Source organism: Rana temporaria, chromosome 7 (genome assembly GCF_905171775.1).
Source record: "Rana temporaria chromosome 7, aRanTem1.1, whole genome shotgun sequence".
NCBI lineage: Eukaryota > Metazoa > Chordata > Amphibia > Anura > Ranidae > Rana > Rana temporaria.
In genome coordinates this window covers 109600048-109621355 of record NC_053495.1, presented here as the reverse complement: position 1 = coordinate 109621355, position 21308 = coordinate 109600048, and the positions used below count along the sequence as shown (strand labels likewise).

The 21308-nt window shown below is 44.2% G+C and overlaps 1 protein-coding gene across 10 annotated transcripts in view; it reads right to left on the bottom strand.

The window, feature by feature from the left end:
- Window positions 1-21308, bottom strand: part of LOC120946232 (complement factor H-like) — a 3139400-nt gene that overhangs the window by 2547522 nt on the left and 570570 nt on the right. The gene's annotated exons all lie outside the window — the stretch shown is intronic.

Genomic DNA, 21308 nt, shown 5'->3' with positions numbered 1-21308 from the left:
TTGGTTGGGGCTGGAGCTTTGACTAAAGCATCAACCTTGGCTTCCGTGGTGTGTATACCTTCTGCATCCACAAGGTGGCCACAAAACTCCAATTTAGGCACCATGAATTGGCATTTTGCTAAGTTCACTTTCAGACCCTGTTCTTGGAGTCTCGTCAACACAAGCTCCACATTCTGCTTGTGTTCCTGGTCGGTCCGACCTGTAATGAGCATGTCATCTAGCAGGCACTGAGTGAAAGGAATGTCCGCCAAAATCTCGTCCATTTTTCGTTGCCAAATGGCTGGGGCAGAGGCTACCCCAAACACCATCCGATTATATTGATACAGTCCCTTGTGGGTGTTGATGGTCAGAAACTTGCGGGAAGAAGGATGGACCTCAAACTGTAAATATGCTTGTTTGAGATCAAGCTTGGTGAACTTTTGACCTCCTGCAAGAGAGGCAAAAATGTCATCTACTCTGGGTAGGGGATACTGGTCTATTTCCAGTTGAGAGTTCAGTGCCATGCGGAAATCGCCACAAATGCGCAAGTCCCCATTCGATTTCTTTACCGGTACAACTGGTGATGCCCACTCGCTGTGCTCTACCTTTGAGATGACACCTTGTTCCTCCAGCCGACTTAGTTCTGCTTCCACACCTGCTCGGAGTGCAAAAGGTACTGTCCGAGCTTTGAAGAACTTAGGCTGAGCGTTGGGTTTCAGCTTGAGTCTCACACAGTCATGCTTTATTTTTCCCAACTGGTCATCAAAAATCTTTGGGAACCGCTGCTTCAGGGACACCACCCATCCCTCATTATCTCCTAATGGAATGGTAACGGTGTTACAGGGACTTATGGCGATGTCTGGCATACCAAAGTGAGCAATCCAGTCTCTCCCGAATAGAGGGGGTCCCCCATTTTCTAGGATATATAATGGCAGTCTCTTTGTCTGACCCTTGTACAATACTTTTACTTTTGCGTAACCCAGTGGGTGGAGTATCTGCTTTGAGTATGTCTGCAGTTTGATTGGTGTTGGGCGGACAGTTTTTCGGGTCTGAAGTTGTCTCCATTGTTTCTGGGTGATAACTGAAACTGCTGCTCCTGTGTCTACATCCATCCTGAGATTCTTTCCCTCAACGGTTACATCTATAGTCATTGCGGAGGGTGCTGAATGCATATGATGTATGTCTAACCTGTGGAGCACAGCCTCATCCTCTGACTCAGATGATGATGTATATCTTCCCACCATATATGTCTTAGTCTTGGGGTTCAGAGGTTGTTTATCTCGCACCTTCTTGCTACGGCAAACTCGTTTCAGATGGCCGGTCCTACCGCAATTATGACAGGTCTGATCCTTAAACCGGCAGACTTTGTAATCATGGTCTGTATTCCCACAACGGTAGCAAGCTGACTCCCGGCTTGGTGGGGGTCTGTATTTCCAGTTTGCAGCAGTTGGTTTGACTGCTGTTCTGAAAACTTCCTGCTTCACCTCTTCCCTTCTGCTCTGGGGGTTCAATTCCTCTGTATCTTTCACAGCCATTTCCATCACTGAAGCTATCTCAATTGCCTTTGTAAGGGTAAGGTCTTTCTCTGTTAACAGTCTCTTTTGTGTTGACTCACAATTCAGTCCCATGACAAACTTATCTCTCAGTGCAGTAGGTAGGTAGTCCCCAAAAGAACAGGTCGAGGCTAGTCTGCGAAGGGCGAGCACATAAACTTTAATCTCTTCACCTGTCTGTTGCTGCCTCTGATAGAAGCGAAATCTTTCTGCAATCTCTAATGGTTTAGGCTGGAAGTGATCCTCTAGCAGTGTCAGCAGCTCTGCCAATGTCTTAGCTGCAGGTTTTACAGGGGAAAGCAGATCTCTAAGAGTGTCATATGTCTTGGCCCCAACCACTGTCAGAAACACTGCTACTTGCCTGTTGTCTGGGATGTCATTTGCACTGAAATACTGTTCCAGTCTCTCAACCCAGGAACTCCAGGATGTCTGTTCTCCAAACTCACTTAATGTCCCGATTAATGACATTTTCCTGCTGGGATCTGTGATTGCTTTTATCCAGGTGACAATCCACAATGTCTTTGTCTCTCTCTCAGACTGATAGACACTTTGTAAATCCCATTCTCGTCGCCACTGTTATATCCTCTGTGTTGAGAGGGAGACAAGACTCTGGTCTGGTACAATGGATGTTTATTCAGTACATGCTGTACACTGGAACATGCATCTCAGGACATTACATATCTGTCTGCTTCCTACATGTGGTCTCTCTAAGATGGCTACTATACCCCTTGACCCTTGTCATCACTGCTGGGTGGAGCCAGCCTTAAAGTGCCAGTACATGTGAAACCCTTCAGGTATAACACCATATATCCAACATGGGTTCCATATATACCTTTTGGTATTTATTGTTGTCAATTGTTTGCTTGGTTATAAACAATTATATATACACTTTCTCGAGTCGTCTTCCAGGACGGCACCTTGAGAGTAGACTGGCTCCACCTGACAGGAAACACAATCAAAAAGAGGTTTAAAAACCCCGCCCCTCCCCGTGCACCTCAGTTCATGATTGTGTTTCCCCCAGCGAAACGTTTTTTTGTTTTTCCAAAAAGACCTAAGGCCTGGGGCTGGTGGTCCCCCTCCTGGAAGGTGAGCCATGGGTCCTGGGAGGCCTTGAGCTCAGTGAGGCCATTGCCTGTCCAGAGGGTCTCCCTGTATTGAGGGGGGGGGGGGGCGGAAGGAAAAACCATGTTGGAAACCCCCCCCCCGGCTAGGTGTATCTGGGATAGTGGCTACCTCAGAACACCTAGGTGGCTGGAATCCCTCTCTCCCAAGCGTCTTCCTACCTGCTGGGCCGGGTAAAGGTGCATCTCCGCACTGTGGACTCGGCTGCTGTTCTCCCAGGCTCGTTTCTCGGTGGAGCCAGCATTCGACGCTGCGTCGATGGCGGCGCATGGTGATGACGTTCTTCCGGTTCCGGTCTTCACCAAAATGGCGGCCGCCATCGGCGTTAGCTCACACACGGAGCGCAGCAGGGGAGAGAGTGGCGCCCGATTCGACGGTGCCATGGAGCGTGAGGACCGCCCGGCACTAACCGCTGCTGCAGAGGAAGCCACCAGGGGTGAGTCTACCTCATTGGGGCACTTGGACTGGGTCCTTATTCCCCACACACCCCCCTTCCCTTCCCCTACTCCCTTTTTGTATTAAAGCCTCTGTCTTTTACTTTCAGGGGAAGAGGTTACTGCCCAGGGGGAGGCTTCTAGTGTTTCTGCTAAACATACATCTAAAGCTAAAATATGTGGGAATTGTAGCATTAAGCTAGCCACTGACTATTCCAAGCTTTTGTGTGCTAAGTGCATTCAAAAACTTACAGGGAAGGAAACTTTGCTAATAATGAAAGAATTCCTGACGGTTCAGTCAGAGATGCTTTCCACGTTAAAGGAGTTTAAGGAAGTCTTAAAACCCAAAGGACCTGATCCCCTAGCAGCTGGACCCTCCTCACAGGAAAGCTTATCCACCTCGGCTCCAAAATTATTGAGGGCTAGGGACGTTCCTCTGTCAGACTCTGAGGATTCAGAGGCTCAGGAAGAAGGTCTCATTGATAGCCAGACAGATGAGGAGGATGAAGATGCTAGATCAGGCAAATTCATTTTTTCAGCAGATAACATGGGTGGTTTACTGGCAGCTATCTATACCTCTGAGGGGATTCAGCAGCCGACCGAACTAGTGTCAGCACAGGATAAGATGTACCAGGGTTTAGCTAAACCCCAGCCAAAGGTTATCCCAGTTCACCAATCTCTTCAGGACTTAGTTCTAAGAGAGTGGGCAGAACCTGAAAAGAAGTTACTTAGGTACAAAACCTGGAAAAGGCGCTGTCCCTTTAAGGAGGAACTAGAAAACAAATTTTTCAAAGTCCCTAAACTGGACGCTTCCCTAGCTCAACTGTCCAGACAGTCTGACCTTTCCTTTGAGGATGCTGGGAATTTAAAAGATTCACTAGACAGACGGGCAGAGACCTCCCTTCGCAGGGCCTGGGAGGCTAATGCGGCAGCCCTTGGGCCCGCCCTGGCCTCATCCTGCATTGCCAGGAATACGGATACCTGGCTATCCAGGATGTTGGAACATATCCCACAGACTCCAAAGTTTAAAGATATCCGAGATTCCCTTAGAGTCATAGGTAGCGCTGTCGCCTATCTAGCAGACGCATCAATCGAGTCCGCTCGAGCCTCTGCTAAAACGGGCGCTCTTATTAACGCCTCAAGAAGGGCTCTATGGCTCAAAACATGGGAAGGAGATTTGGCCTCCAAATCCCGTCTCTGTGCCCTACCCTTTGAGGGATCCCTCCTCTTTGGGACAGGTTTAGACCAGGCTCTAACTAGGGCCTCAGAAAAGGGGTAAACGGTTCCCTCCCAAACCTAAACAAAATAGGAGGAGATTTTTTCGAGGCCCCCAGAATAAAAATCGACCTTCAGACCGAAGAGCGGCCTTTAATAAGAGGTGGATCACAGGAAAGGATAAACCAAAAGGGGGAATCCTTTTCCCTGATCCTAAACCCGCTGGGAAAGACTCCAAGTGACTCGAGAGTCGGGGGAAGGCTCTCCCGATTTCTTCCAGCTTGGGAAAGCATAACACGGAGTCCTCATATTTTGCAGATAGTGAAGGAAGGCTACAGATTGGAATTCCGCCATCTTCCCCCACCAATTTTCCTCCTCACTCATTTACCCCAAAATCCTCTCAAAGCGGCAAGCCTTCTAGGGAATGTGTCAGACCTAGCACAACAGGGGGTCATAGTCCCAGTTCCGGTAGACCAACAGGGTCAGGGGGTGTACTCTCACATCTTCGTAGTACCAAAACCCTCGGGAAAATTCCGTCTAATCATCAACTTAAAACCCCTGAATACTTATCTCCTCTACAAGAGGTTCCGCATGGAGAACATTTACAGTGTCAAAGGACTTCTGTTAGAAGGGGTATTTATGATAACCATAGACCTGAAGGACGCCTACCTCCATGTCCCCATTTACCAGGACCATCAAAGATTCCTGAGATTCGCCATTGTTTCCCCTCAGGGGATCCAACACTGGCAATTCACCGCTTTCCCCTTTGGGCTTGCCTCCAGCCCAAGAGTTTTCACAAAGGTGCTAGCAGAGGTGGTCGCCTTTTTACATCTGAAAGGCATCTCCCTTGTTCCCTACCTCGACGATCTGCTGCTGTTCAATCCCAGTCGGGCACTTCTTCTCACGGACCTGACCACCGTCCTGACTACACTGGAATCCTTAGGATGGATTATAAACATAGAAAAATCTTCTCTCCTCCCAGAACAGAGAAAGATCTATCTGGGATTCTTAATAGATTCCTTAGAGAAAAAACTTCTCCTACCAGTAGACAAGGTCCAGAGACTCATCTCAGTGGTCAGGTCTGTCAGGGGAACAGCAGATATTTCACTCAGGGAGATCATGAGGTTGTTGGGACTTATGACCTCATGCATCCCAGCAGTTCCGTGGGCCCAGCTCCACTACAGGCCTTCCTCCTCTCCTCCTGGGACGGGAAGGAAACATCCCTAGACTCCAGGGTCTCCATTCCAGAGTCGGTAAAGAACACTCTAAAGTGGTGGCTCATTCCTCGGAACTTGGAAAGAGGCCTTCAGTGGAACCAGTCAAACCCCCTCAGGATAACCACGGATGCCAGCTCCTGGGGATGGGGAGCCCACATGGCGGGCCTACAGGCCCAGGGTTCCTGGGATCGACACCAAAGGGAGTCGTCTTACAACTTCCGAGAATTATCAGCGGTCGGAAGAGCCTTGGAAGCGTTCGAGGAGAGAATCCTGAACCAGGAAATACAAATTCTCTCCGACAACGCGACCACGGTGGCGTTCCTGAACCATCAGGGAGGCACCAGGTCCCGTTCACTCCTAAGGTTGTCCCTAGAAATTCTAGGCTGGGCAGAACAGAGGGTCCACTCCCTGTCAGCAGTTCACATCAGGGGAGTCCTAAACCTAGAAGCGGACTTTCTAAGCCGCCAACCCATTCTCCAGGGAGAGTGGGAACTAAGTCAGGAGGTCTTCGATTGGGTATGTTATCATTTCGGCATCCCAGAAATAGACCTCTTTGCTCACAGGAGGAACAAGAAGATAGAAAGGTTCTTCTCCCTCTCCCGGGATCAGGGGTCGGAAGGTGTGGACGCGTTGGCCCAGGCCTGGACATTTTACCTAGCCTATGCCTTCCCTCCTCTGAATCTGATCCCGAGGGTATTGCAAAAACTGAGTCATTCACAAGGGAAGCTGATCCTGATCGCTCCCTGGTGGCCCAAAAGATCTTGGTTTCCAATGTTAGAACAGTGGTCAGTCCTTCCTCCCCTCCCTCTCCCGGTCCGGGTGGACCTTCTGCGGCAGGGGCCGATCTTTCATCCAGAGCCAGGCTTTTTCAGTCTGACGGCCTGGTACTTGAGAGGTGAAACCTGCAGCGGAAGGGTTGCTCAGAGAAGGTAATAGATACCCTCTTAGCGAGTCGTAAGGAAGTTACCAGGAAGATCTATGCCAAGACCTGGGGAGTGTTTTCACGCTGGTGCGCGGCAAGACAAGCTCCACTACCCGAAATATCAGTTATCTTGGAGTTCCTTCAGGAAGGGGTAGATCTAGGTTGCCGCCTTGTCCTACTTTTTAGACAAGAGGCTGGCTCTGGATCCTCTTATTAAGAGGTTCCTGACGGCCAGGGATAGGTTGTCACCTATACAGATATCCAGAGTTCCCCCTTGGGACCTCTCCCTGGTGTTAGATCAGCTATCCAAACCTCCGTTTGAACCGATAGACAGCATCCCGGTTAGGCTGTTGGTATTTAAATTCTCCTTTCTTTTGGCCATCACCACGGCCAAAAGAATAGGAGACATGCAAGCGCTCTCAATCAAAGAGCCTTATTTTCGTTTATTTGAAGACAGGGTAGTCCTAAGTCAGGATCCCCTGTACCTACCTAAGGTGGCAACGAAGTTCCATAGGTCACAAGAAATTATACTTCCTTTTTTTTGCGCAAACCCACAGAATGAAAGAGAACGAACCTTTCATTGTTTGGATGTAAGACGCGGTTTGTTAATTTATTTAGAAAGGGTGAGCGAGTTCAGACGCTCATCACACTTGCTAATCAACTTTTCAGGACAGAAAAAGGGTTGTCAAGCATCTAGAGCCTCCATATCTAGATGGATAAGACAGGCAATTTCAGTAGCATACAGTAAGGCTGGCAAAACAGTACCTAAAGTCAAGGCACATTCCACGAGATCTATAGCAACCTCCTGGGCAGAGAGAGCAGGAGTTTCAGTGGAACAAATCTGTAGATCAGCAACGTGGTCAAGCCAGAATACCTTTCTAAAACACTACCGAGTGGAACTCCTGTCACCCCAAGACTTGACGTTTGGCAGAAGAGTCCTGCAGGCAGTGGTCCCGCCCTAAGGTAGGCCTGAGGGTTACTTGCTTATCTCTCAAGGTGCCGTCCTGGAAGACAACTCGAGAAAATACCAGTTACTCACCGGTAGCTGTTTTTCTATGAGTCTTACAGGACGGCAGGCCTATTTCCCACCCTGATGACTTTGTATGGTTTGTATTTTCATATACTGGTTCCCGTGCTCTTATGGTGGTTACTTTATCACGAACTGAGGTGCACGGGGAGGGGCGGGGTTTTTAAACCTCTTTTTGATTGTGTTTCCTGTCAGGTGGAGCCAGTCTACTCTCAAGGTGCCGTCCTGTAAGACTCATAGAAAAACAGCTACCGGTGAGTAACTGGTATTTTTTGCTCTAATGGGCATATACATGCCCATTTCTAGCATTACTAATATTCCACCTTTATTTATACCAATTTTTTTTTTTTTTTATTATTTATCTTTTGTTTAATCCTTTTATCCTGTAGGACCTTGTTACAGCTCCGCTGGGTGGCGCTTCCCCGCTAGGTACCTCTTTATCATGCTCCCTCTATGGCCTCTCAATGGGGAGGGGGAGACTCAGGGCTCTGTGTTCTCTTTACTCTCCACAAGATGGCGACACTCTCGCCACTGTGGAGGTGTTTCCTCCCCACTGACGGCGTCAGTGAAGTTCCCTGGCGCCGTGGGCATGTGCATTGCGCGCGCTTGTGACGCTGCCGCGGCACTCGCGACCGCAGCAGAGGGCTGTTTTTTTTTTTTTTTTTTTTCTTCCTCACTGACGCTGAGGAACCCACAGCTGGGAGGGTCATCTGACCTTAATTCCTTGCTCCAGCTGGGATAGGGGGGGCGGACTTCTAGATGTGGGAGGGGATGTCCCAAGCAAGGCATTCATTTGCCAATTAGTGATTGCCAAATCCTTGACACCTGACATGCACATATTTAAATAGACTGGGTGTATACCTGACACCTGCCTGTGATCCTATCTTCATACTATGCTGGACACACCACACATAGGGTAAGGCTGCATTTTCAAATCCTGCACAAAGTTATCTTTCCTATGCCTACTAAATCTAATCAATAATAATATTTCCCCTCCAGATACGCTTTTTCTTGCTCTCTCTGGAGATCGCTTCCATACTCATATTCTAAACATTTAATAAGGTATTTTTTACTATCCTTTACATTTTCTTTTTTTAACATTATTCACCCCATTGGCACTTATCCCAATATCCTTACTATTTTATCACATTATATACAATTATTCTCACATGAATTTAATTATTTTAGCACATGCTTACTCACACCCATCCATTACACACTATTATTATTTTTTTTTTTTTTTATTCAACTAATTAACTATATATATTTATTATATTATACTAATTATATATATCTTTCACTATTTAATTATAATTATCATATATTTTTTGCCACCTCAACCCACTATTAGCCCTATATTGTAATCTTTATCGCCCTGTTATACATATAATTCTCTTTGAATTCACAATTCTATATAATTTTGATATTGTTATTAATCTTAATTCATGATTTCATATAACATTTAAAATATCCTGTGCATATTTATATTAATTTAAAATTCCTATGACATATCACAGTCCCATTTTATATATGCATCATTATAATGAGCATAATGTACATGTCTAACGCCATCTACTTGTACAACAAGTCAATCAATCTTTATACTTTAAACATATAGTTTTTGGTATTAAAACTACTTTATATTTGAATTTCTTAATAGGCATCACTCTGGCAATTGCTTTGCTGGGCTCACCCTCCACCTGTCCGGCCCGCACTCTCTGACTGGACTTTTGGATTTTTTTCCCAGTTATACTGTGGGTCCCTGCAGGCCACTCTTGTGGGGCATCGTTGAGGCCTTTTGGGGGTGCTAACCACCCGTATGGAGAAAAGTAACTAGGGATCCTCAGGATTATAACCTTACTCTGGTCCAAATAGGACTGAGAAACACAATCTGTGAGTTGATAACTATATACTTTAAATTTATTTTTCACCTAAATTGTACTATGTATCTATGTATTTTATTACCATATATTTACTCTCTGTTATAGTTTGCATCATAAACCCTTTCCTCCGAAGAAGACCCATATGTGGGGGGTCGAAACGCGTCAGGAACAAATTGACCTGAAGATCAGCCATTCATGTTGATCAGTGTCATGTAATTTTGGTGCTATATTCTCATATGTATGTGTCCTCAGCATACACTGTACCAGAGTTCATTATTTTACGACTTTGTACTTATTAAATACATTGTTTTACTTTTTTACAACAAATTGGTACGTCTTTGTAATTGTTTATATAATTTTTGCTGCCTAAAAACCCCACTGGGGAACCCTTCCTTTTTTCAGATGTAGACGAGAAGACCCAAGAAAGAAGCAGAGGAAGAAACCCGAATGGAAGAAGATAAGAAGATTTTAATAAAAGATTTGTCAAAAACCGGCTACTGTCATTTTTAACACTTTTGACATTTTTTTGGGGTGAAATGGTATAGGTACAATGTACCCCATTACCATTTCACATATGGGGGGGGCAGGATCTGGGGGTCCCCTTTGTTAAAGGGGGTCTTCCAGATTCTGATAAGCCCCCCACCCGCAGACCCCCACAACCACCGGGCAAGGGTTGTGGGGATGAGGCCCTTGTCCCCATTAACATGGGGACATCCTCCCCATGTTTAGGGCCTGTGGCCTGGTGCGGTTCAGGAGAGGGGGGGCGCACTCTGTCCCCCCCTCTTTTCTGCGGCCGGCCAGGTCAACGTGCTCGGATAAGGGTCTGGTGTGGATTTTTAGGGGGACTCCACGCCATTTTTTTAAAATTTGGGGTGGAGTTCCCCTTAAAATCCATACCAGACCTGAAGGGCCTGGTATGGATATTTGCCGGGAACCGCATGTCTTTTTTTTTTTTACGGCGGGGTTCCCCTTAATATCCATATCAGACCTGAAGGGCCTGGTAATTTAATTTGGGGGAACCCCTACACATTTTTTTTTTTGTTTTATGAATTAATCCTGTCAGAGCCCACAATTCATTATAGCCGCGTGTGAATTTTAAATGACTTTTTTCCTTCTGAATGTCACTTTGTGCAGGGGCAGTTCTAAGTGCGGGAAAAATGCGCTATTTCACATGCTGACATTACACCCCCCCCAGGTACGAAATTTAAAGGAATATTTCACTTTTATTGTTTCACTTTAAGAATTATTAATTTCACTGCTCCCGAAAAAACGGCCGTTTTAAAAAAAAAAAAAAACATTGATACATGTCCCCTGGGGCAGGACTGAGGTCCCCAAACACTTTTTAGGACAAAACTTGCAGATTAGCCTTTAATAATAACACCTTTGATTTCTCCCATAGACTTCTATAGGGAGATCGGCGCGGCTTTACATATTACTTTCAATGGGCCGGCTGCTACGCTGGTTCATGCGCCTAATTAAGGCTTCACCCGGAGTACTAATTAACGCATGAACCAGCGCAGCGCACAGAGCATAGTAAATCAGCCCCACTGATTTCATTTAGGGCCCCAGATGGGCCCTAAATGATGATGCAAAACTGAAAGTAGAGCAAATCAACTACATTCTACAAGGACTAGAGCTAGCCATGACGAACAACTATTTTTGGGCAAACGAACATTACTACACCCAAGTGGGCGAAGTAGCCATGGGTGCTCGCTATGCACCTAGCGTAGCCAATATTGTCCTGAACAAATGGGAATATGAGAACATTTTCCATCAGAGACACAAGGCACTCAAATTCTACAAAAGATACATAGATGACGTGGTCATCTTTTGGGAGGGCTCTGAGACAGACCTACGTCAATATGTCATCTATATGAACCAAAACAAATATGGGCTCAAATTTGCAGCTGAAATCAGCGATTCGTCAATCAACTATCTTGATCTAACCATCAGGAAAAAGGGAAATAGTCTAGAAACCCTCACATTTTTCAAGCCAACAGATCGCAACGGTTTCGTACCAACATCAAGCTGCCACCACCCACGATGGCTAGGAGCTATTCCCAAAGGCCAATATATGAGACTCAAAAGAAGCTGCACCACGGACCAAGACTATCAAACACAAGGAGAACAACTTACGGCCAAATTCATTGAAAAAGGCTATACCAAGAAAACATTAAAGAAGGTTCAAAAACAAGTCTCCCAGAAAGAAAGACAATCTCTTCTGCAAACCAAAGTAAAAAAGAAATAACATAGAGAATTGGCACTTATCTCAGGGTACCATAAACAGTATAGACAAGTCGAAAACATTTACAAAAAATACTGGTCTATTTTGTTAAAAGATCAAGATCTCCAAAGTTGCATCTCTGATTCCCCAAAATTCATATATCGGAGAGCCCCAGGTTTGAGGAATAAAGTGACATGTAACGTGCCAGATCCGCCCCAAAAAAACACTGTCATTTCTAGATGTACCAGGGTTCCATTATTGCACTAGATGCAAGGCCTGCAAAACGACACGGAAAGCCAGTGCCCCAAGGAAACGTACACAATTTCAATCGCAAGTGACAGGGGAAAATTTCAAAATTAAACCCCTCATAACATGCGACTCAGACCATGTAACTTATGTGGTTGAATGCCCTTGCCCGCTTCAATATGTGGGGAGAACGACACTTTAATTACGAACACGAATTAATGAGCACCTAGACAATATTCAAAACGATTTCCCAAACCACAGTGTGTCAAGGCACTTCACCAGTCACCACAATAGTGATTCCACATTATGTACATTCTATGGTATCGACAGGGTGTTCAAACATTGGAGGGGAACGCATATGACCCGGAGCATATCCCAAAACGAAACCATGTGGATACATAGAATGAAAACCATGCACCCCACAGGGTTGAATATTGAATTGGATCTGAATTGCTTTTTAGCAAATGATTGATGGTCATTTCTTACCAACCTATGACCTTGCAGCTCAGATCCAGTTCATATATTTACATATAATTACAAATAATGGTTGGAAACTGGGGACCCCACTAACCAATTTCCAAGTAGGGAGATTTAAATTCCACATTTGCAAGATGACCTTCTCAATGTGGATGGTTAATACAGATTAAAAACATATAAGCCAATTTTCCAATTCTGATAAGAACAATTTATTTTTGTCCACTAGATGGCAGTAATATCCCCAATGTTAATTATCTTATATAATGAATCTTTTTCTTCCTTTTTTAATTGTCCATAGACATCGTATATGGTATATATTAAACATTTTTTAAACATTGGTTTAATGAAGAGGTATACAAACTCTATATTGTGATAGATGTACAAATTATTTTACAGAATGTTGTTTTACTACAGTGGTATAATATAGCCTCAATACAATACATGTACTTTTAATACTATGTGCGATCAATAACATATAGGCTGGCCCAATCCAGAGATTGTAATATTTTAAACATTTTAAATATCCAAATGTGCGCTCGAGCACAATGGATTTGTGTAACCAATCGAGCCACTAGATGTGAGGCTTACTGCGCGCTAGTAGGAATGCATGCGTCATTAGTATACACCCACTATCAGTCCAGATTGACTCCTCTCTGCCTACATAACCCAGAATCCCCGGCGGTCAGACACGCCCCCCTGATGACGTGGTAATTCCACAAAACAATTGTCGGAGGCTAGTCTGACATTTTCACATACCAGCTGAACCCGCGCTGACACGCCGAACACTGTGCAACAATCAAACGCGCCTTCCATACGCAGTGACCCACGAGAATCAGCCGGGGTCCTGATTAGACGCATGCAGTCCTAGTGCCGGGCAGGCACCCTCCAAGTAAGGGGCCAATCAGCGTTTTTTATATGTGTTATTTTAATAAAAGTTAATGCACTTAGCTCTTTCCTGTTTTGATATTTTTTGGATGGATGTCCTGGATATTACTGGTTAAAAGATCTGCAGTCTGAACGGTTGAACAGTGTGCAGGCACTGATACCTGCTCAGCCTAATTGACCCATTTTTCACGAAAGGGGTCTGCCGCATCTGGTAAGCCTATCTCCTGACAAGATCACTTCGGGTGTAATCCTAGTGTATGGTGGTGGCTGCAGTAGCACTCAAGACCTTTTGCATGATCTACATTCTGTTGAATTGAATTCACTTATGGAAACAATCACCTATGGACTGTTTTTTCTGTTCAGTTTTGTTATCCTACTTATTTGAGTTGTCACTTATGAGACGCACTATCGTCTAGTGTTTCTTGTATTTTCACTGATTGCGATAGCGGCTTTGTTCCCTTTATTTTAGCTGCTGTATGATTTATATTGTACACGATTTATTGGAGATACATTATATATATGATTCCTATGGTCACCAGAGTGTTTAATTATTTTCTTTATTATTCTTTATAATTTTCCCATTCATACCATTGGGACCCTCGGATTGAGGGTGTCCCGATTTCAGGTATTTTCTCACTAGCGCCCTCTTCCCCACTTATCGATTCTATTGCACAATATACTGTATTTTCTTATATGTTTTGTCACAGAGGAGCAGCTTGTCACTTAAGTAATAATTATTTTTTCAATTGTGATTACATTTTCTATATACTTATTTAAGTTTGGGGCGGAAACACACCCTATTCACATATGCAATTCTGCAGTTTGAATGATACCATATTACGAATGGCGATTAGGACCCCCCTCTGTTTCTTCTTGTAGTTCGAATGAAATACATGGGGAAACAGTTTATGCTGGCACTTAAGTCCTGGGCAAAGTGCGTCTCCTGAACACAAAGTATATCGCTTTTAAGCGATAATGCAGTTTTCCACATGGACGAACGTTTGGCTGGGTGGTTCAAGCCTTTCGCATTCAAAGACAGTACAGTAAAGGACATGTTGTCAAACTATGGTGTAATGGATGCGGTTCTGTAACTCACGATTGGAAGCCGATACTCAGAGGATCCTCAGGGAGAAGCTGGAAGCCGCTGATGAGATCTTATTTTTTGTAAGGGTTTCAGGTGGAATGAGGCAGGTATCAGGATGCCGAGGCACTTGGCATACACTGAGCGACACATGGAGTTCTATCTCTGGATGTGCAGCAGTACCAAGTAAAAAAAAGTAACAAAACAAAGGAGCAAAGAAAACATTAATAAACAAGCGGACAAATAAGTCAGCAGAACGTAACTTCAGGTGGCCGCTGACTAAACTTGGGGGAAAAGTTCAGGCTCTGTAGTGAAATGAGCGGTTGACCGGACCTAGAGTGTTAGCTTGGGATATTTACGATCAGGTAGAGTCATTTCAGTTTTGGTTTGTGGTTTCCATGTTGGGGTCCCGGTTGAAAAGGATTGGGCTTCCCTGCAGATGTATGGTCAGCATGTGGGAGTTCCAGGATAATAACCCATGAGTGGAGGAGCTTCAGTCCTGCCTTGATAGTAGAGATGGTATGAGGGATGCCATTATGTGTAACCAAGATGGTGGCTGGGTGGCACCATTTATAGATAATCTTGTGGTTGGCAAAAGCCTTCGTTACCATTTTCAATTGCCTTCTCATCTGTAGTGTGTGCTGAGATAGATCAGCAAACAGTTGAATATCTGCATATGGTGCAGGGAGGTTAGTGAGTGCCCTGGAGAGGATTTGTTCCTTGGCTTGGTAAAAGTGTATACGCAGGAGCACGTCTTTAGGGACCGCTTCTTCTAAGTGGCGTGGTTTAGTGATCCTGTGAATGCGGGCTATAGTGAGCTCAATGGGGGACAACTCAGGTAGCAGGGTAGAGAACAGGGTGCTGGCATACTCGTGGAGGTCCACAGGGGGGACCGACTCTGGTATACCGCAAATTTTGCAAATTTTGTTGCGGCGTGAACGGTCCTCGAAGTCTGCTAATTTTGACTTAATCCAGTCAGTGTCCTCCTTTTGCGACATACAAGCATCTACCAGGTCGTTCACAGTGTCTGTGCATTCCTCCATTTTGTCCTCCATGTACTGCACCCTGTCCCCAAGTGCCTAATGTCAGATGTGAACTTCTGAATTAGGGATGACAGATTGGACATGAGGAAGGATTGCAAAGACATGAGCATGTCCTTCATCGTGGTGTCAAGGACAGGCTGTCCTGATGTGGGGAATGCCGCATTGGATGATTGCAGAGATGAGATTAGCATGTGCATTATGTAAGGCAGTACTGACTGCGGTCCCGGCCTGGGGGTCAGAATCCAAGCGCATCCGCGCTTTTGCAGGGCTCTGTGAGACCGGAGATAGCAGAGGAGAGATGGCGAGGGGGGAGATGATAATCCTCCGTCTGTGTCCTTCAGATCGCTGCTTGGAAGGCCGGTATATGCTGTTAATGGCCGCGTGGCGGCTCCAGTGGTGCCATCTTGACCCCTCCGATCAGGCATGAATGACAGGCCATGAGCTTTTGGAGGTTTCTCTCCTCCTTTCTCTTGCGGGACATCGCTTCTGCAGGGTCCGTGGAGCGTCAGTGAGCGACGTGGGGTCCCAATGGAGCGGGGAACCTGCCCGATTGCTGTATTTGTCCTGCTGTATTAATTTTACAGTTAGCTTAGCTTACACACAGCACCATCTGATTCATTTCAGTTTTCAAAAAAGGCTAGTTTCCGGTAGTTTTAGCAGCAATAGACTGTTTGTCAAGCAGTAATAGACTCTCTTTAACCAGCAGAGCACAACTGCCTTGCCACTGGCTAATTCCTATCAAACACTCATTAACATTTAAGAGACCACGGATGATAAATCTGTGTCAGATTAGCCTTCAACAGAATAATTTAATGAGGAAGAAATGGCCAAAATACACTAAAGATAAAGAATAAAGGCAGGGGTTTTACAACAAGAATTAAGAGACTGCAGATGACACAGCAGTGTAAAAGTGGCCATCAACAGGACAAATTTAATGAGCCTTACTTCAAAAGTAGAGTTGAGCGGACACCTGGATGTTCGGGTTCGGGTCCAAACCCGAACTTAAAAAAAAAAAGTTACTTACTAAGGAATAGTGCTGTTCCAGTGACGTAGCACAGTGTGCATCAGAGGGGGACGGGGTCACGTGACACGTGGCCCGCCTCCCCTATAAAAGAAACGTCAAGCTCCAGAGCGTCATTCGCGGAGCTGTGCTCTGAATGGATGGACCTTCTCATTGTTGGACCAATCGTGGGCGAGAACACCCATACACCCGTCGCAGGAGAACTCATCCGCCGCGGGATACAAGACAACGATGGATCAGGGAGCAGCATGGATCGTCTATTTTCACCGCTGGATTTTTATTTGGTTTAATTAATAAAGTGGAGTGAAATTTAGAGGCGCTAGCTAATAGTGTGTATACACTAAATAAATAATAAAAATATGCATAAATACCTAAATATAGATGAGTGAATATAACAATAAATGTTTGAATAAATAGTGACCATATGTAACAAAATTAACCACAATAATAGTTAAAGGTCAATTAATAATAGTGCACGATAAAAAGTGAAAAAATGTGCCAAAACTTAAAAGTAAAGTCCATATATATATAAATGATGAATCTTCAAAAACATAGACAGAAGATCTTCCACCTTCACCAAGATATAAAAAGACCACCAAAAGTGCTCATGGATGGCACCTTACCGCAAATAATGGACCACTTTAATTAAAAAGAGGTCAATTAGGCAGATTAGAGATAATATTCCAGACCCAGATCTCTGTGTCAACAGTCTTGATACAGCAACACTCCACGCCACATGAGGTATTAAAGCAAGAGAGAGAAAATCGCCATAGAATAATATTGTTTTTATTTGATAAAACAGAGAAACAAAACGCCAAATGGCCTCTTACTTGATGGGGTGCCTAGCCCCGGCACTAAGGTTGAGATCGTGGATAATATGGGGAGAATAGATGGAGTCCCGTTACCGGCATTGGAACCGTGCAAAGCCGCACTATCGTTGTTAGCGTGCGTTCCACCCTCCAGAATGAGAGAGCCAGCAGGACCAGGAAGTGGGTGGGTCGAGCGTGACCTGTAAGCCTCGACGTACGTTTCGTGATGATGTCACGTCGTCAGGAAGCATACAGCGTCGCGCTCTGGGTCTATCTTAAAAGGCCCATCAATCAACTAAAGTGGGAGGGGATCAGAGGGGCGGCAACACTCAGTCCCGGATCAAGCAACTGGACATTATACAAATCAATGCGTTTGGGTCAGCAAACAAGATATCAGCAATAAACTAAATAAAAAACAATAATAACAATAATTATCGCGATCAGGCGATACATGATAACAAGGTAGATACAATATGTAAAGTGGGATAACCGTTGTTTAGAGAAGAGAAGATATTCAATAAATTTTGGCCGATTCTACTAAAAGATGGGGATTTGGCCAAAATTTTACCGCCCAAACCTTCCTTTATTTATAGAAGGGCACCAGGGTTGCGAAATAAAATTGCAGCAAATGTACCAGACCCTCCGGAAAGACCCATGACATTTTTGGATGGTTCGGGGTTCCACTATTGCACCCGCTGCAGGTCATGCAAAACCACTAACAGACAAGGGAAAAAGAGAACAACTTTTAAATCAAATGTAACTAATAAAGAATTCACCATAGAGCCACTAATTACATGTCACTCCAGGTATGTCACATATGTCCTGGAGTGCCCTTGTAAAATGCAATATGTGGGTCGCACCACAAGGGAACTCAAGGTGCGCATAAATGAGCATGTGGCCAATATCCTTAAAGGGTATCCTAATCATAGTGTGTCCAGGCACTTTGATGAGTGCCATAATAGAGACCCAAGAAAAATGATTTTTTATGGCATTGACAGGATATCTGGTCATTGGCGGGGCACAGATATGACCAAGAAGGTCTCCCAGAATGAGACCCAGTGGCTGCATCGATTGCGTACGATGCGCCCATTGGGTTTAAACATCGAGTTAGACCTAAACTGTTTTTTAACCAATGAATAGAGTTTTTCTGATTATACAGTTAATATCTATTTTTAATTGTGAGTTTTAGCGTTTAATAAAATTTAAATTTATAATTTACGTGATGGATTCAAATATACCCTCTGATAATTTTTAAATATTTTAATATTTATTTTTAACATTTAACAATTATAATATAATATTTTTTAAGTTTAGATCTTTATTGGATTAGATTGGCAATATATTTTTTATTTTTATAATCTATATATGTCATGGGTTTATACATGGGATAGATACATTGTTAATGAGACATAGCTGATTATTATTATAGGTGCATAAGCTGCATTCTTGTGTTCTCTAGTATATGTCCAACGGTTATCCCACTTTACATATTGTATCTACCTTGTTATCATGTATCGCCTGATCGCGATAATTATTGTTATTATTGTTTTTTATTTAGTTTATTGCTGATATCTTGTTTGCTGGCCCAAACGCATTGATTTGTATAATGTCCAGTTGCTTGATCCGGGACTGAGTGTTGCCGCCCCTCTGATCCCCTCCCACTTTAGTTGATTGATGGGCCTTTTAAGATAGACACAGAGCGCGACGCTGTATGCTTCCTGACGACGTGACATCATCACGAAACGTATGTCGAGGCTTACAGGTCACGCTCGACCCACCCACTTCCTGGTCCTGCTGGCTCTCTCATTCTGGAGGGTGGAACGCACGCTAACAACGATAGTGCGGCTTTGCACGGTTCCAATGCCGGTAACGGGACTCCATCTATTCTCCCCATATTATCCACGCTCTCAACCTCAGTGCCGGGGCTAGGCACCCCATCAAGTAATAGGCCATTTGGCGTTTTGTTTCTCTGTTTTATCAAATAAAAACAATATTATTCTATGGCGATTTTCTCTCTCTTGCTTTAATACCTCATGTGGCGTGGAGTGTTGCTGTATCAAGACTGTTGAGACTGAGAGATCTGGGTCTGGAATATTATCTCTAATCTGCCTAATTGACCTCTTTTTAATTAAAGTGGTCCATTATTTGCGGTAAGGTGCCATCCATGAGCACTTTTGGTGGTCTTTTTATATCTTGGTGAAGGTGGAAGATCTTCTGTTTATGTTTTTGAAGATTCATCATTTATATATATATGGACTTTACTTTTAAGTTTTGGCACATTTTTTCACTTTTTATCGTGCACTATTATTAATTGACCTTTAACTATTATTGTGGTTAATTTTGTTACATATGGTCACTATTTATTCAAACATTTATTGTTATATTCACTCATCTATATTTAGGTATTTATGCATATTTTTATTATTTATTTAGTGTATACACACTATTAGCTAGCGCCTCTAAATTTCACTCCACTGTTCAAAATTGCATTTATGTAATTTCACAGAGAGCAGCTTGGCTATATATTTTAATTTATTTCACTCAATTTATTCATATATTGGCGCGAGATTTCATTTCCTTAATTAATAAAGTATTTTGTTCAACGGTGTGTGTGTGTATTTTTTTTTCAGACAACTATTTTCACTTCCTTCGTGAAATGGTAGGGGTACAGTGTACCCCATTACCATTTCACACAGGGGGGGGTCAGGATCTGGGGGTCCCCTTTGTTAAATGGGTCTTCCACATTCTGATAAGCATCCCGCCCGCATACCCCCACAACCACCGGGCAAGGGTTGTGGGGATGAGACCCTTGTACCCATCAACATGGGGACAAGGTGCTTTGGGGGGCACCCCAAAGCACCCTCCCAATGTTGAGGGCATGTGGCCTGGTGCGGTTCAGGAGAGGGGGGGCGCACTCTGTCCCCCCTCTTTTCTGCGGCCGGCCAGGTCAACGTGCTCGGATAAGGGGTCTGGTGTGGATTTTAGGGGGAACTCCACGCCATTTTTTTTTAAATTTGGGGTGGAGTTCCCCTTAAAACCCACACCAGACCTGAAGGGTCTGGTTATGGATATTTAGGGGGAACCGCACGTATTTTTTTTTTAAAATTGACGGCGGGGTTCCCCTTTATATCCATACCAGACCTAAAGGGTCTGGTTATTGAATTTGCGGGGACCTCCGCGCATTTTTTTTTCCCGAACTCCGAACCCGGACCCAAACTTTTTCCAATTATTCGGGTTCGGGTCCGGGTTTGGGAAAAACCCAAAGTCCGTACCGAACCCGAACTTTACAGTTCGGGTTCGCTCAACTCTATTCAAGAGTTAAGATCATGCAAAGTATACAGTAGTAAAACTGGCAAGCAGCAGTTCCGTTTTAATCATGAATAATAGACCTAACAAGTGTATGTGCCTAAATAATTTTATCTATGGTGGTAGGGGATGTGGTGAATGTAAGTTATATAATGTGAAGCTTTAGGTGCACATTGTTCTCGCAAACAAATGGCAGCTCCAAGAACATATGGTCTATAACAAGTCACTGACAGACTGAGTCTCCGGTGCTGTCAGTCCACAATAAAGTAATCTTCATAGAAATTGGGACCCAGATACAGTGGTCTATTTTATGTGAAATATAAATAAATGTGAATAATTAGTGTGGACCTGTGTGAACAGGTGTGGACCTGGTCAATCCAGTTGGCCACTTTTTTGATCAGCTCCTTGTTACACAGACGACACTCTGGATTTTTAGCTGTTATATGCGGAAAACACCATGATGAAAAGGATTTCCAACAGTTTGTTGCATCTCAGGGTACAGGAAAATAGGATTTCACGCACTGTCATGAAAGCTAAATGCTGGAAATGCTCTTTCCACCAAGGAGGCCCTGACTAGAGCCTTGGGTAATATAGTGATGGTAAGCCTCCTTTTCAGTAAAAGGACCAGGACCATGTAGGGGTACTCTAATAACTCCCTTGATGACTCCCTTCAACATCTTGTCACCATACCCCAGTGACAACCCCGGTCTGTTGGAGCAATTCTGAAACTATACTGCATAAAGCTTTAGATTCCACCTCAAAAGCACATTACTAAGCAATTAACTAATGAGATAAAAAAGTGCGGACACTGCAAACAGGCTTTCTCAATCTTTTTTGAACACTGAACCTCTGGAAATAACTTTT